This window comes from Saccopteryx leptura, chromosome 3, assembly GCF_036850995.1.
Source record: "Saccopteryx leptura isolate mSacLep1 chromosome 3, mSacLep1_pri_phased_curated, whole genome shotgun sequence".
NCBI classification, from domain to species: domain Eukaryota; kingdom Metazoa; phylum Chordata; class Mammalia; order Chiroptera; family Emballonuridae; genus Saccopteryx; species Saccopteryx leptura.
Genome location: NC_089505.1, coordinates 214,447,424 through 214,465,433, shown reverse-complemented (window position 1 = coordinate 214,465,433; position 18,010 = coordinate 214,447,424). Strand labels below are relative to the sequence as shown.

The following is an 18,010-nucleotide window of genomic DNA, read 5'->3' as shown; positions in this document are numbered from 1 at the left end:
CTGAAGCTAGAAATGGGGAGGCAGTCAGACAGACTCCACATGCGCCCCACCGGGATCCACCTGGCACGCCCACCAGGGGGCGAAGCTCTGCCCATCAGGGGCATCGCTCTGTTGTGACCAGAGCCACTCAAGCGCCTGAGGCAGAGGCCATGGAGCCATCCCCAGAGCCCGGGCCATCTTTTGCTCCAATGCAGCCTCAGCTGCGGGAGGGGAAGAGAGAGACAGAGAGAAAGGAGAGGGGGAGGGGTGGAGAAGCAGATGGGCGCCTCTCCTGTGTGCCCTGGCCGGGAATCGAACCCGGGACTTCCACACTCCAGGCCGACGCTCTACCACTGAGCCAACCGGCCAGGGCCCCTGTTTAGTGTTTTTATAACATGAATGTCTATTGGTTTTTCAAATCAATAAAGTAAAATAAAGAAATTTTACATTGTATCTGTTTTTAAGCTCAATGCCCTACATCATAGCTTTTACTTAAGGAAATACCTTGCCCTGACTAGGTAGCTCAGTTGGTTAGAGTGTTGTCCCAATCCACTAAATTGTGGGTTTAATCACTGGTCAGGGCACATACAATAATCAAGCAATGAATGCATAAATAAGTGGAACAACAAATCGATCTCTTTCTTTCTCACTCTCTCTCTCCATCTCTTTCTAAAATCAATCAATAAATAAATATTTTTTAAAAATTACCTTTAATAGTAAGAGAAGAATAGTCAAACTATGTAAGCAAAGATTATTGCAAAATTTATAATAATCATAAGCACTTAATATTAGTTATATAAATTAAATTTCAAAATTTACATGGTGTTTACTGACAGCGTACTTTCTTCTTAAGCTTATAAATTTAGTTTAAAATATGGTACTAAATAATTTAATAGTGTTCAGAAATATTTGTGAGTTTTACTTTAAAATATTGACTATTATGGATCCAGATCTAAAGCATCTGATATAAAAACATTTAAAAATTTTGTGCAATATATTATCATCAAGAGCCTTTTCATAAATAATTAATGCTTTAAATGGTATTGAACTATTCTAGTAGGTTCTCATGTTCCAGCATATTTATTGGGAGCTCTAGTTTAAGATATTAATCTATGTTTGTGTTCAATTATTTCATATGACACTAAAAACAAAAAAGCAAGTAAAAACACTAGTACCCTCTAAATTGTTTGTAGGTGAGTGGTAATGATCTTCGAAAATAGTAATTTATTTACATACATTTTAAAATAAAACCTAAATCGACTCCTCAATTACACCAAAAAGGACTTTCCCATCAAATGTTTTAATTCTTGAGTTTGGATGAATATTTTCCCCCTTAATATTCACTATAACCAAACTATAGTACTGATATGTCCTCAGCTGGTCCCTCATGCTGTCAAATATTTTGATCAGTAATAAAACATGCAGAAATGTAAGGATTTGCATATTTTATTACTCTATATGAGGTTTTTACTCCGTATTGCCAGATTTCACACATAAACATAAATGAATAATTGTTTAGTGAAATATGTTTTATGAGTTTATCTGAAATCCAAATAAAACTGGGCACTCTATACAGACAGATGATTAATTTAAGAAAAAGTCCTATGAAACTTTGCATTAACACAGTAAACTGAGGAACAAAATAGAAACAGAGGCAGGGTCACAGGGAACTGATAGACAGCTGTCAGAGGGAAGGGGGAAAAGGGGATAGGATCAGAGAAGGTGAAGAGATTAGCCATATTATATATACAGAACACATAGATACAGACAACAGGGTAGCAAGTCCCAGAGGGAAAGAGGGAGTAGAGGAAGGGGGAGGGGGGCAAAAGGGGTGAAATGGGAATGGAAAGCAACTTTGCATGAGGCATGGGGGCACAATACAGGAGTAGAAGGTGTTATATTGAGTGGGACACATGACAACATGAGAACACAGAAAATTAGGAAAAAAAGATTTTTAATGGCATTATTTATTCTATCAGGTAGTTTTTACAGTTTCTTTTTCTGGTCTTAATATTAAGAAGAATTGATCTTCTGTAAAATTTATTTGTTTTTATCTTGGAGAGTTGTTGGGCAACTAAGTTTGTAAAATGTGTTTTTAGGTTTGCTCCCTTATACAGGTATTTTGCATTGGCCTGGGCAGCACCATGGTAAGTAGTCTGTGAAAGGCTGCAGTCTTGCCTTCAGGTTGGCAGATTGCAAATTGCAGATTCCCTTCCTGCTTGGGAAGGGCCATTGTATTGCTAATGTTTGCTAGAGACCAGATTTTTCCCCAGCCTGGGTTTTGCAGGAAGAGAAGAAAGAGTGCAGGTGTGAAACCAGTGCTGAGGGGCTTTGGAAGCTTCCCTGAGGCCGGTGGGGGCCTTTGATTCCAGGAGGAACTAGAAAAGATTTCCCGGGTTGTGGAGCTAGAGACTGCATCAGAGCTTTGAGAGCTCTGAATGAGATGGAAGCAGTCTTCCCTGCCTGTTTGCTTGTCTGCCGGTAGGAGACTCTAAAAACTTAAAGGCCCACCAGTTTTTGGCTCCGCTGTTTCTTTCCCATCTGCCTGAATCCAATGAGAACCTGCATGGCTCGATGGCGGTGGCCACTGGCCATACAAGAGTCTATACAGTACTTGACCAAGCTCGTTATTTTCCCTTGGCTACTGGAAGGCATAGAGCCACTTTTTTTGGCTCACACATATATAAGAGAGCACATAGGTGCTGTGCTGTTGGGCAGATAAAATGTATTATGCTCACTTTGTTAAAGATGATGCTGCCCACGTGGAGGCCGTTGCCCAGGTGATATTAATGTGTGTTGGGGGCGGGCTGTGGGCAGGCAGAATCCTTGTAGCCTGGGGCTTGGTTTTAGGACTAAGCCTTTCCCACCCTTTTTGATGTGGGGTGGTACAATCCTATCATGCCTCAGAGAAGTGACTTTGTATTAGAGACTTCCCTATTTTGAATATTGGATTAAAGGTTTAGATTTCTACAATATAAAATGGGGGCAGAACAGGAGCTTGCTCTCTTGGTTCCTGAGATTATCATTAGAGGAGAGAGCAGAGAGAGACCATGTGGCCAGGAGAAGCAGCCAAGATGGCAGAGTGCTGAGAGAGAAGCCAGTTTGGGCAGAGTTTGTGCAGGGAGAAGGAAGGAGATGGGGAACAGAGGTGAATAAGTCTGGTAAGCTAGAAACCTTTGATTCTAGGAAACTCGGATAAATCAGTAGCTTTGTGAGCACTGAATGTGAGTGGGTTTTGGAGCCCAGTGTATGTTTTTTGCTTGCCCGCCGGGTGCAAGCTAGGATTAAAGACTATGGCCCATCAGTTTTTGGCTCCGTTGTTTCTTTACCGACTGTCCGAATTCAATGCGAACCTGCATGGGCCAGGCTGCTGTGATAGTGGCCCTGGCTTCTGGCTTTACATGTGCATACGCATATTTTTAGACATTTTCTGGCTCCACTTTTGGTCCCATATTTTTCCTTTTTCTGTTGCTTCTACTTTATTATTGTTATTTTCTTTTTTTTTTTTTATTAAATTTAATGCAGTGACATTGATAAATCAGGGTACATATGTTGAGAGAAAATATCTCTAGATTATTTTGACATTTGATTGTGCTGTATACCCCTCCTGCAAAGTTAAATTGTCTTCTGTCACCTTCTATCTGGTTTTCTTTGTGCCCCTCCCCTCCCCTAACCCCTCTCTCCTTCTTCACCCCATCCCCCCTCCCCCAACCCCCAGCCCCTGTTGCCATCACATTCTTGTTCATGTCTCTGAGTCTCATTTTTATGTCCCTTCTATGTATGGATTCATCTCAGTTTTTTTTTCTGATTAACTTATTTCACTCCGTATAATGTTATCAAGGTCCATCCATGTTATTGTAAATGATCCGATGTCATCATTTCTTATGGCTGAGTAGTATTCCATAGTATATATGTACCAAAGTTTTTTAATCCACTCGTCCTCTGACGGACACTTGGGCTGTTTCCAAATCTTCGCTATTGTGAACAATGCTGCCACAAACATGCGGGTGCATTTCTCCTTTTCGAGCCGTTCTATGGTGTCCTTGGGGTATATTCCTAAAAGTGGGATAGCTGGGTCAAAAGGCAGTTCGATTTTCAGTTTTTTGAGGAATCTCCATACTGTTTTCCACAGTGGCTGCACCAGTCTGCATTCCCACCAGCAGTGCAGGAGGGTTCCCTTTTCTCCACATCCTCGCCAGCACTTATTCTGTGTTGTTTTGTTGATAAGCGCCATTCTGACTGGTGTAAGGTGATATCTCATTGTGGTTTTAATTTGCATTTCTCTAATGATTAGTGATGTTGAGCATTTTTTCATATGCCTATTGGCCATCTGTATGTCCTCTTTGGAGAAGTGTCTATTTATCTCTTTTGCCCATTTTTGGATTGGGTTGTTTGTCTTCCTGGGGTTGAGTTTTACAAGTTCTTTATAAATTTTGGTTGTTAACCCCTTATCAGACGTATTGTCAAATATGTTCTCCCATTGTGTAGTTTGTCTTTTTATTCTGTTCTTGTTGTCTTTAGCTGTGCAAAAGCTTTTCAGTTTGATATAGTCCCATTTGTTTATCCTGTCTTTTATTTCACTTCCCCGTGGAGATAAATCAGCAAATATATTGCTCCGAGAGATGTCGGAGAGCTTACTGCCTATGTTTTCTTCTAAGATGCTTATGGTTTCACGGCCTACATTCAAGTCTTTTATCCATTTTGAGTTTATTTTTGTGAGTGGTGTAAGCTGGTGATCTAGTTTCATTTTTTTGCAGGTAGCTGTCCAATTTTCCCAACACCATTTGTTAAAGAGGCTGTCTTTACTCCATTGTATTTCCTTACCTCCTTTGTCAAATATCAGTTGTCCATAGAACTGTGAGTTTATTTCTGGGTTCTCTGTTCTGTTCCATTGATCTATATGCCTGTTCTTATGCCAGTACTAGGCTGTTTTGAGTACAATGGCCTTGTAGTATAACTTGATATCAGGAAGTGTGATACCTCCCACTTTATTCTTCTTTTTTAAGATTGCTGAGGCTATTCGTGTCCTTTTTTGGTTCCATATAAATTTTTGGAATATGTGTTCTATATCTTTGAAGTATGTCATTGGTATTTTAATTGGTATTGCATTGAATTTATAAATTGCTTTGGGTAATATAGACATTTTAATGATGTTTATTCTTCCCAACCATGAGCACGGTATATGCTTCCACTTGTTTGTATCTTCCTTGATTTCTTTTATCAATGTTTTGTAATTTTCCGAGTACAAGTCTTTAGTCTCCTTGGTTAAGTTTACTCCTAGGTAATTTATTTTTTTGGTTGTAATTGTGAAGGGGATTGTTTCCTTAATTTCTCTTTCTGACTGTTCATTGTTGGTGTATAAAAATGCTTCTGATATCTGAGTATTGATTTTATATCCTGCCACTTTGCTGAATTTATTTATCAGGCCCAGTAGTTTTTTGACTGAGACTTTAGGGTTTTCTATATACAATATCATATCATCTGCAAATAATGATAGTTTTACTTCTTCTTTTCCAACTTGAATGCCTTTTATTTCTTCTTCTTGTCTGATTGCTGTGGCTAGGAATTCCAGGACTATGTTAAATAAGAGTAGTGAAAGGGGGCACCCCTGCCTTGTTCCTGATCTTAAGGGTATTGCTTTTAATTTTTTCCCATTGAGTATGATGTTGGCTGTGGGTTTCTCATAGATGGCTTTTATCCTGTTGAGGTATGTTCCCTGTATTCCCACTTTGCTAAGAGTTTTGATCATGAATGGGTGCTGGACTTTATCAAATGCTTTTTCTGCATCTATTGAAATTATCATATGGTTTTTCTCCTTCTTTTTGTTTATGTGATGAATCACATTGATTGATTTACGAATATTGTACCAGCCTTGCCTCCCCAGAATAAATCCCACTTGATCATGGTGTATGATTTTTTCCATATATTGTTGGATCCGGTTTGCTAATATTTTGTTGAGGATTTTAGCATCTATATTCATCAGAGATATTGGCCTATAATTTTCTTTCTTTGTGTTGTCTTTGCCTGGTTTTGGAATCAGAATTATGCTCACCTCATAAAAGGAGTTTGGAAGTCTTCCTTCCTCTTGAATTTTTTGAAATAGTTTGAGAAGGATAGGAGTTAGTTCTTCTTTGAATATTTGGTAGAATTCCGTTGTGAAGCCATCGGGCCCCGGACTTTTCTTTGTTGGGAGTTTTTTGATAACTGTTTCGATCTCCTTTGGTGTAATCGGTCTGTTTAAGTTTTCTGATTCTTCCAGATTGATTTTTGGAAGATTGTATGTTTCAAGGAATTTGTCCATTTCATCTAGGTTGTCTATTTTTTTGGCATACAGTTCTTCATAGTATTTTCTTACAATATTTTGTATTTCTGTTGTGTCAGTTGTTATTTCTCCTCTCTCATTTCTAATTTTATTTATTTGAGTCCTCTCTCTCTTTTTCTTGGTGAGTCTACTTAAAGGTTCATCAATCTTGTTTACCTTTTCAAAGAACCAGCTCCTAGTTTCATTGATCCTCTGTATTGTTTCTTTAGCCTCTATGTCATTTATTTCTGCTCTGATCTTTATTATTTCCTTCCTTCTACTACATTTGGGCTTTACTTGCTGTTCTTTTTCTAATTCTTTTAGATGCAGGGTTAAGTTATTTATTTGAGCTTTTTCTAGCTTCTGAAAGTGTGCCTGTAGTGCTATGAACTTTCCTCTCAGCACTGCTTTCGCTGTGTCCCATAAATTTTGAGTTGTTGTATGCTCATTGTCATTCGTTTCTAGGAATTTCTTTATTTCTTCTTTGATCTCATTCTTAATCCTTTCATTATTTAACACCCTGCTATTTAGTTTCCATGTGTTTGAGAATTTTTGAGCTTTTCTGCTGTGATTCATTTCTAGTTTTATGCCGTTGTGATCGGAGAAAGTGCTTGATATGATTTCAGTCTTCTTAAATTTGTTGAGAGCCCTTTTGTGCCCTAACATGTGGTCTATCCTAGAGAATGTACCATGAGCACTTGAAAAGAATGTATATTCTGCTGCTTTAGGGTGAAAGGTTCTGAAGATATCTATTAAATCGAGTTGATCTAGTGTTTCCAATAAGTCTGCTGTTTCTTTGTTAATTTTCTTTCTTGAGGATCTATCTAGTGATGTTAGTGGGGTATTGAAATCCCCTACTATTATAGTATTGCTGTTGATCTCGCCCTTTAAATCCATCAAAGTCTGTTTTATATATTTGGGTGCTCCTATATTAGGTGCATAGATATTTATAATAGTTATATCTTCCTGTTGGATTACTCCCTTTATCATTATGTAATGGCCTTCTTTATCTCTTACTATATCCTTTGTTTTAAAGTCCAATTTGTCTGATATAAGTATTGCTACCCCAGCTTTTTTTTCATTTCCGTTTGCATGAAACGTTTTTTTCCATCCTTTTACCTTCAATCTGTGTGTGTCTTTTGTTCTAAGGTGTGTCTCTTGTAGACAACATATGTATGGGTCCTGTTTTCTTATCCACGCAGCTACCCTATGTCTTTTGATTGGATCATTTAATCCATTTACATTTAAGGTTATTATTGATATGTAGTTGTTTATTGCCATTTTCTTCTTTAAAGGTGTATTCCTTTTCTTTTTTTTTTTTTCTGTATTCTTTTCCCACTTTATGTGTTTACACCAGGCCCCTTAATATTTCCTGCAGCATTGGTTTGGTTGTAATGAATTCCTTGAGTTGTTTTTTGTCTGGGAAGCTTTTTATTTCTCCTTCAATTTTAAACGATAGCCTTGCTGGATAAAGTAGTCTTGGTTGTAGGTTCTTGTTCTGCATTACTTTGAATATTTCTTGCCATTCCCTTCTGGCCTCAAGTGTTTCTGTTGAGAAGTCAGATGTCATCCTTATGGGGGCTCCTTTGTAGGTGATAACTTTTTTTTCTCTTGCAGCTTTTAATATTTTCTCTTTATCGCTTAGCTTTGGTATTTTAATTATGATGTGTCTTGGTGTAGGTTTCTTTGGGTTTCTCTTTAATGGAGTCCTCTGTGCTTCTTGGATTTGTGAGAGTTTCTCTTTCATTAATTTAGGGAAGTTTTCAGCTATGATATGATTGAACAAAGTCTCTATTCCTTGTTCTTTTTCTTCTTCTTCAGGAACCCCTATGATGCGGATGTTATTTCTCTTCATGTTGTCACAGAGCTCTCTAAGAGTTTCCTCTGACTTTTTGAGTCTTTTTTCTCTTTTCTTCTCTGCTTTCATGCCTTCATTCCAGTTGTCCTCTAACTCGCTGATTCGATCCTCTGCTCTATCTATCCTGTTTTTAATTCCTTCCATTGTGGTCTTTATTTCTGATATTGTATTTGTCGTCTCCAACTGATTCTTTTTTATACTTGCTATTTCTTTATTTAGGTTTTCAAACTGTCCCTCCATTGTTGTTCTAAGATCCCTAAGCATCCTTACAATCATTATTTTGAACTCCGCATCTGGAAGTTTGATTATTTCCATATCACTCAGTTTATCTCTCAAAGGTGTCTCTTGTGGTTTCATTTGGATTGCACTCCTTTGTCTTCTCATCTTCTTTTTATTTTTTTTTATTTGTAGAGTTGGTTGAGGCTAGACTTGGTGTTGTCTGCCTCCAGTTTTCAGTTGTGTTATTTTTAGGTCTTCGTGGGTTGGTATCAGCTATTATTTGTAATCCACTTTCGGATTTGGGCAGCTTTGAAGTCTTGATTTGTTTGTTTTCTTAACAGGTGATAGTCTTGTTAACTGATCTCAGCAGGGGGCTTCCTTGAAACTGTATCCAGGAATGCTGTGGGTGTAACCTGAGACGCTGAAGGTCTCTTCCACCAACTAATCTCACTGGGGGCAGGGTTTTTTCTCAGCTTCAGTAGGGGGAGGTGTATCTCAGATCTCCATGGAGACCTGAGTTACTGCCCCTCCTCCCCACTTCTTGTTTTCAGCTGTGTCTTGTTGTGCTGATTGGAGCTGGATAGATGTCCCGAGATCTCTGATCCGGAAGCACTTCAGCTCTGTTTTGTGAAAGGTTCAGTCCCTCCCCCAGCTATGGCCGCCTCCAGCACGAATGAGTCAGCTTTTTTATTTCGTTTCTTGCATACCTTAGCCCCTCACAGTCTGTCCCTCTCCCTGTCTTTTCCACTTGGGAGATAAGCTGGTCTTTTCAACCCACCTTGCTCCCTGGTTGCCAGGTAAGTGGCTGTGAGCAGTAGTTTCTGCTCTTTTTCCTCTGTGTAATCCTCTCTGGGCTCTCAGCCTCACCCCCCTCCTTCCGTTCCTGTAAGCAGAGGAGATTCAGGCACTCCTTACCAGGATTATTGTGGCTTCCTCTTTGCTCCTTGGTTTTTGAGAGCTGTTCTTGCAGATCAGTGTTGGTTTTTCATGCTGATTTTTTCTAAATTGATTTGTATTCCAGTTTGGTGTTGAGAGCTGGGCGTCTGTGCATCCGCCTACTCCGCTGCCATCTTCCACATCTCTGTTCGTATTATTGTTATTTTCTTAGGTCTTGTATAATTTTTAACATTCCTCAGAGGTCTTGAGCACAGGGTATATGAGGAACAATAAATAGACTAAACCTGTAGTCTTATAAAAATAATTTAATAACTTGGTATGGAGTTCTTTGTTTTGAATTCTATCTGTAATAATTTTGCAGCTAAAGGCTTATTTATTAGTATTAGTAGGTCTACAAACATAGGCCCACTTGAAGGTGGTTTCATAGCTGAAACCTGAAACATGGCAATGGGGTGAGGACTGGTGTTTCCTTTTCTCATTTAGGGAAGATAATCTTTTAATTTTTCACCTGGATTTTTGTATTCTCTTTGTAATCATCTAAAACCATCATTTTGTTCAAATAATATTTGTAATAATATGGCATCTTTATTCAAATAAATACCTTGTGTATGGCCTGTGGTTGCCACTGTTGTGGCCATGGAGGTTCTCATTGGCAGACAGTAAAGAAACAGTGGAGCCAAAAAATGGTGGCCATTCCTTTATTAAAGTCTCCTAAAAGCGGACAAGCAAACAGGCAGGAAAAACACTTCCCTTTAATTCATGGCTCCCAAAGCCCTGACACATTCTCCAGTTCCACAACCAAAAGAATCTTCTCTGGTTCCTCCTGGAATCAAAGGCCCCATCAGTTTTAGCAGAGCTCACAAAGTCCCTCAGCTTCGGTTCCCCATCTGCACACCTTCTCTCTCTCTGCACAAACTGACTTCTTCAGCACCCTGCATTCTCTCTGCTCTCCCTGCAAAACTACCTGGACCCACAAAGACCCCTCCTCCAGCAAACATTAGCAAAACAATGGCCCCTCCCAAGCAGGAATGCCATCCTCAGTGTGCAATCAACTGCCTTGCTCTGAGGGCAAGCACACACTTGGCTGCCCAGTGCCATATTTTAACAATAAAAGTGGACAAACTAAAAAAATACAAATTTTACAAACTCATTTGCCCAATACCTTGTCTCCTCTTTTTTTTCTTTAACCTCTAAGTTATCAGTATATAGATAATCAATTTTATACTTCCTTCTTAGATGAGGAAATAGAACCACTGTCCATATGAGATATTTTATGTGTAGTCCCGTCTAAAAAGTCAGGTTAATTAGGCAGAAAGTTAACTGATTCAGTGAGTGCAAAGGTTGAAACTGCAATACTTAGTTTAGAACTAGACTATAAAGTTAACTCTTAGCTGGCTGATCCTGTGATAAGGTGCCAAGGAATTGCAAAAATTGTTAACATTAGTATTTTAAAAGGAAGCGTCAGACCTCCTTACCCCTCCTCTCTGAAAAGAAAAAAACCCAGAGAAAGAGATTAAAGAGGCAAAAGTTAGTTAGTAACTAATCATAGTTCTCTGGAAGGATAAAACTTATCTGGAAACTCCCTCTTCCCCTTCCTTAAAATCCTTTAGAAGACAATGTGTACATATCTTAATTAAAAATTCCTACACTGATTCTAACTCTTCCTCCCCTCCTGAATCCTGAGAGTGATGTATACCTCTAGATAAAGGGATCATGAGACCACTCCCTTGGTACCATGCTCCCTCCTTACCCACCCCAACCAGTACTTGATTTTGTATAAAAGATGGTCTAGAATGGTAAGAGGGCCTACATGATTTGGGATTGTGCCCCATGTAGCTAGCTGGTTGTAAGGCCAGGAGCCACCATCATGGCCATTTACATGCAGGTTCCCATTGGATTTGGACAGACAGTAAAGAAATGGTGGAGTCAGAGGATGGTGGGCCATTCTGTTTATTGGTGTCTCACCAAGACAGGCAAACCACAAGAGAAGACAAGGGAAAAGCAGAAAACCTGTTTTTCCCATGAAGGTCAAGGGATCAGGGAGGCCCCTGCAATGGTGATAGCAGGAACCAAGAGAGCAAGCTCCCAGTCTGCCCCCATTTTATGGTGTAGAAATCAAAACCTTTAATCCAATATACAGACAAGGAAGTCTCTGATACAAAGTCACTTATCTGAGGCATAATGGAATTCCTCATGAGAGTGCACCACCCCACATCATGCAATCAGTCAAGGGTGTGGGGAAAAGCTTAGTTTTAAAACTAAGCCTTAGGCTATAACTATCCAGCCTGCTTATAGCCTGTTCCCCACACCCAATGCAAACTATAAGCGAGCAAACATATCTTCTTTATTATATGAGGCTTAAGTGTCTGTTTGTCGCCGATAGCTTATTGGTTGCTTGCGTAACTGTACTAGCCAATGGGGTGAAGTTGCCATGGCTGAACACAAATTGAGCGGGTTAGGGGGAAGGTGAACATTTGTTTGCATTGGCAATCATCTGCTTTTGAAACAATTTAAGGCTGAATGCAAATTGAGCATGTCAGGGGGAAGGTGAACCTTTGTTTGCATTGGCAATCATCTGTTTTACATAAAAACTACATCTTAACGTAATTTCTTTTAAGAATGCCTCCTAGAAAATACAGCACTGAAGAGGAGAGAAAAGGAGCTAAAGCTGCACAAAAATAACTTTCTCGACAAAAAGAAACCACTGAGCAGAGAAAGACAAGGCTTGCTTCAGTCGCAACGCAAATGCGTCTTTCTCGGCAAAATGAGACTGATGAGCATAGAGAAACAAAGCTTGCCTCAGATGCAAGACAAAAAAGCCTGTCTCGACAAAATGAGTCCCTTGAACAAAGACAGGAGAGAAATGCAAAAAAACCAAGACAGAGTAATGCTGACTGAAACTTTAAGCAGTTAAGCAAGTAGAAGGGGGGAAACACCGTGGGGCACTAAGCAAAGGGGCATCCTCACTGCCTGCCCTGGATAATTCAGTTTGAATTAGCAGACACCTTTGCACAAATCATTTTAATTACAATTTATAATATCTAGAACAGTGGTCATTTTGTATGACCGCCGGGCTTTCTAGAATATCATATTTACAAACTTATTTGACCAACATTGGTTAATTAATAAACTCCTCAAATTTCTTCTGTACCCTGCCTGGTGTCTCTATGTAACCTGAGGATTTCAGTACTTTATAATAATCCACTACAGCAGAAGTATTTGTGATTCAGTTTCAGTATTCCCATTTTTACTTCTTTCAGAGAATTAAATTTTCTTGCATTTAATTTCTTATGTAGTTAACACATTCTCAGTGTCATAAAAGGCGGTCTCTTCCATTTCTTCTTCCTCTGAGTTTTACACCAAGCAAAGGAGTGTGTGGGAGCAGGGAGATGGAGAGGCAGCTCACTTGCCCCAGGCATTTTTACACAAACAAGAAAAACTAATGCAAACAAAAAGTAAGAACAGTTTTGAATTTATTGGGCAAATAATTTTATAAAATGTGTTTTTTTAGGTTTTCTCATCTATATTTTGCATTGGCCTGGGCAGCACTATGTGTCTGTAGTCTGTGAAAGTCTGCGGTCTTGCCCTCAGGATGGCAGATGGCAAATTACAGATTACCTTCTTTCTCTGGAGGGGTCATTGTATTGCTCATGTTTGCTGGAGAAGGGATGTTTTCCCCAACCTGGGTTTTGCAGAATGAGAAGAGGGCAGAGGTGGAACCAGTGCTGAGGCTGATGGGCCTTTGATTCCAGAAGAAACTGGAGAAGATTTTCTGGGTTGTGGAACCGGAGAATGCGTCAGAGCTTTGAGAGTTCTGAATGAGAGGGAAGAGGTCTTTCCTGCCTATTTGCTCGTCCATCAGTATGAGACTAATAAATAGAATGGCCCATCATTTTTGATTCCACTGTTTCTTTACCACCTGCCCAAATCCAATGAGAGCCTACATAGCCTCGACAGCAGCAGCCACTGGCCATACAAATTCTACTCAAAAACACCAACTTTTTCCTCTAAAATGTGGTTTGGAGGTTTTAAACTATCTTAATTAGAATGCCTTGGGGGCTTGTAAAAAATCAACAGGTAATCTGAAATATTTAATTCTTTGAATGATGAAAAACCAGTAAAATAATTTTAAAGAGTGAATTTAAGCTTGTGCTTCTGATAGACAGCAATGGAGCAAAAGAATCGAACAAGCTGTTAAAAAAAATACTAGGTCAGGCTAACTACAGAGACAGACCAACAACACAGCTCTTCTTCCATATGCCCTAAACTCATTCTCCTTTGATGCATTCAGCTGAGACTGGTAATAGCTCACATTTCAACCTCAATTTGACTGTTATTAAAAGAGCTCCTTTCTGGAGTTTCTGTCATTGCACTTTCTGGTTTCATCAAGAGAGGTCACTGTGGCCCTACTACTAATAACAGTCTTTCTAGTCAGAAAACAATGGGAAACTGCAGTCAGTCAGTCAACAACCATATATTGGATGGTATGAAACAAGGACAAAGGTACATAACAGAGGAAGCATGGACAGCACTGGAAAGTGCAGAACTAGAAAAAGAAAGTCCAGTTAAATAGGCTAACACAATTGTAGGGTGGTGGGCAAGGGGAAAGGTCACGTGAGACACCAGACCCAGGAACTTGGCTAGAACCGCCCACATCCAAGCACGCCAAAAGAAACTTCCCAGGAGTCCCTTTGAAAAAAAGCGACTGTCCATCAGCCAGTGAGATTTCATCAAGTCATATTAGCTCAACCACCCTAGAGACCCTTTAAATGTCTCCCACATTAGTCACCCCATGCAGCTTCTCTGGCCTCTGTCCCCTGGGACCAGAGAACCTCGACAGGTGGGATGTGCTCTGTACTCAATAAAGCCTTTTATTATTCCACACTTCGTGGCTCCGGCCCTTTCCTTCTTCCTCGGTGGGGAAAATACTTAATATTTGGTGCCAAAAACCCGGGAGAAGTCAGAAGTCCACAAGGACTGCTTCTCTCCCCTTCCCCTCCGTGAAAGAACCAGGCCCTCCGACTTTCCACCCACTTTGGCACATGGTGTGGTAAGTCCCCTGCCTCCAGCGTCCCCTCAGTTCTTTCCACTAAGACTCCCTGTCTGAAACCACAGTTGTGTCAGGGACCTCTTTCCATTCTGAGTGCGTGTGTGCCTGTGGAGAGACGTCCCAAGCACATCCACTTTACTTATCCATCTGGTGGCAGAGCGTGAGTTGCGGGATGCCAATTCTCAACTCTGACCGCTCCGAGAACTGAGGACAGTCGTGGGGGCACAGGAATATAAACTTATCCAAAAACACTCCTGGAATTGCCTTATCCAAAATCTCTCCCTCCCTAAAGAAGAAGAAACTGTTCTTCTTCTCCGCTGTGGCCAGGCCACAGAACCCACTGGATAATTGAATGAGGTAGCCTCCTGAAGGGATTATCAGTTTTAACATCCTCACCAATTTAACTATCGCCAAAAGAACTGGGAATTGGTTGGAGATCCCGTACATTCAGGGCTTCTAGTTATTCGTGCTCCTGTCCTAATCTCTGAGCCACCTGTTTTACCATGCAGGGCCTTTCTGGCTAGAGAAACCTCATCTAAACCCTCCACTCCTAATCTTTCCTCCTTCATCCAACCCCCAACTCTCTCCCCCTCCTGCCTGACCCCCAGGGTGCCCCTCTCTTGAGACCCCTCTCTGTTTCCTCTGTGGATCTCTTTTGCTTGGGTCTCTTCTCTCCAAAGAGCCCCTTTGCTGGATCCTGTTTCTCATTCACCTGCAAATACCAGTCTCTCTTTCTCCTCCCCTGCTGGCCAGGGACCCCTCTCTTCTCCACTGTGTTCTTAAGCCCCTCCTCCATCAGGCCATTCTCAGCCTGCCATTGGCCCTTACACTGGTTTGCAGGATGCTCAATCTCAATTTTCTTGCAGGAAGTTCTGGCCCTGTCCTGCCTCTGGCTCCGGGGTTTCTGGCCAGATCTGGGTGCCTCCTCTTATTCTAGCCCCTAAACCCCTATCTGAAACCTGTGAACATGGCATTTAAAGTTTTTAATGGTCCCAACTAGTAGAAATAGGCCAAGGTTGTTCGCCAGGTCCACATGTAGCAGAAGGTAATGCTCCAAACCCTGGCTCTTGTGGCAAACCTGAGATCCGCAGAGCAACAGAGGCAAGACACAGGAAGTGCCTGACCCAAGTCCAGGCCACAAGGAGGAATCCCACCAGCAGCTTGCTTTAAGTGTGGTAAGCAGGGTCACTGGTCTCGGCAAGGCCCCTGCCCGCGGCTGCCCTCTGAGCCCTGCCCTGACTGCAAGCAGCCCAGTCACTGGCAGAGTGATGGCTCGCTTTGGGCAGCAGGCTCATCCTCAACGTCTCTACGTGGAAGACAGGCCACTCAGATGGGAGGTCAAGCTAGCCATTTGGGCCCATTGTTCAAACTCCTAGGCCTCATGGACAGCTGACATGGCCTGGATTCAAAGAACCCAGGGTAATGTTGCAGGAACAAGTAAGTCCATTTCATTTCTTTTGGACACAGGAGCTGCCTTCTCTGTTTTGCCACCACACTCTGGACCTCTAGTTCCCTCACAGGTCTTGATTATCGGAGTGGATGGGACCCCTTCTTTACTCTTCTTATACCACTCCTGACATGCAGTTTTCCCCCTCATATGCCACTCCTGGCATACAGTTTTGCCTCAAGTTTGCTGTCCCCTACCCATCTCTGGCTCACCAAAAGGTTGGACCCTACAAATTCCCCTATTACTCCTCTTTTTTAAAAAATCCTTACAGGACCGCATCTGTGAAGTTTCTCAACTCATGGCCAAACAAATGTTCCTCCTGACACCACTTTCCAATCTCCCCCTCCCCACGACGCCCCTAATCAGCAGGAAGTAGCCAGATGAATAAGCGGTGTCCCTAATTAACACCAAAGGTTGGAATGTAGGGTGGTGGGCAAGGGGAAAGGTCATGTGAGACACAGACCCGGGAACTTGGCTAGAACCGCCCACACTCAGGCACGGCAAAAGAAACTTCCCAGGAATCCCTTTGGAAAAAAGCGACTCTCCATCAGCCAGTGAGATTTCATCACGTCGTATTAGCTCAACCACCCTAGAGACCCTTTAAATATCTCCCACGCAGGTCACCCCATGCGACTTCTCTGGCCTCTGTCCCCCAGGACCAGAGAACCTTATCAGATGGGATGCGTTCTGTATTCAATAATGCCTTTTATTATTCCACACTTCGTGGCTCTGGCCCCTTCCTTCTTCCTCGGCGGGGAAAAATACCTGACAACCATGACCAGATCATAAGCAAAAGTATCAGGTTCTACTTACATTCAGCAGGCACTGTGTTTAACACCATTTCTGCATAGTCTCACATGTGAAGAGCTACTTTTCAAAAAGATGTGATTAACTTGAATCAGTTTAATTCTTTCTTGATTTCAAAATATTTGGTGGGCATTTTTTCAAACAAGCAAATAAACAGACACAATATCTTTATGAATCTCCTCCTTGGAGAAATAAATTAATATATGTTAATATCCATCTTCTACTAATGAAAGTCCCTACAACAGGTACCGGTAAAACCTATCCATTATCGCCCCTTAGAGCAGTGGTTGAAAACCACGGCTGAGAGTTCTCAAGGGTCCTCAACACTGATTGTCTTAAAAAATTCCCTATGCTCAGACCTCATCTCAGGCCAATTAAATCAGAACCTTGACGTTGGCAGCTCCCTGAAGAGTCCAATGTACAGCTATGACTGGGAACCACTGCCCTAGGATGTCTTCAAATTGTGTTCTACAACAGCAAAAAGAAATGCAATTTTATATATGATTTTTAAAAGTCTACTTCATGGAAACTGCTTGTAGACCAATGGAGAATCTTTTGGTTCTAAAAAGCAATTGCAGGACTAAAATACAGGACTGCTGTTGCAGTTAGTTTTGAGAAAATGGTGAAGTTGGAGGCTGACAGTAATTATCAGCAGGTCATATAAAATGTTTTATGTCAATATAGTAAAAGCTCTTTTTTTGATATAGTTTAGTACTTTGCCTGGTTAAATAAGCAAACAAAGGTTGAATAGGAAAAGGGACCAGAGTTTAATTAGCTTTGTGTTTCGCAGATAAGCATCCTTCTTTTCTCTAAGTTTGGTCTAAAACAGAAACTGCGTCTCTTGCTCCTAGTTTGTAATTGTTAACAGATGCTGATGTTTCGAAAGTCTTTAATAGCCAGAATATTCATGGGTTTTCATCAGGAGGATTAGAGGGCCATGACTTGATCTTTATCCCTTCTTTCTTAAGTGAAATGATTACTCTTTCACTGCAGTGTACTTTAAGCTACACTAACTGCATGGGTGAGAACTAGTAATATTAAAATCTGTAGTGGTTATTTTTTAATCATAAAAATTGCTAAAATATTTCATCTATACTATGGACAGACTATATGAAAAGTAAATAAAAATGTGTAAGTAAATTGAAAGTTGTTCAACTTTATGGTGAATGATATCAAATAAAAATAATAATTTAGTTAATTTCTTCAACAAAATATAGGGTGACAGAAGATGATTTGACTTTGGGTGATGGGTATACAACATAACTGACTGTCCAAATGATGTGGAGATGTTTTCTCTAAATCTATGTACTCTGACTGACCAATATTACCCTGTTAAATTTAATTGTCTAGTTAATTTCTTCTATTAAGTTATTTTAAAAAATTGTCTGTGGTACTGGTGAAGATATAAATGGAACTAGTATATTTCTTCATTGCTGGAAACCACATAAAGTA

At 40.6% G+C, this 18,010-nt stretch overlaps 1 non-coding gene across 1 annotated transcript; it reads right to left on the bottom strand.

Annotated features, from left to right (window-relative positions):
* Positions 1-276: 276 nt before the first annotated feature.
* TRNAS-GGA (transfer RNA serine (anticodon GGA)) lies at positions 277-352 on the bottom strand. The gene has a single exon. It is a non-coding gene; the product is annotated as a tRNA-Ser (tRNA).
* Positions 353-18,010: the final 17,658 nt, after the last annotated feature.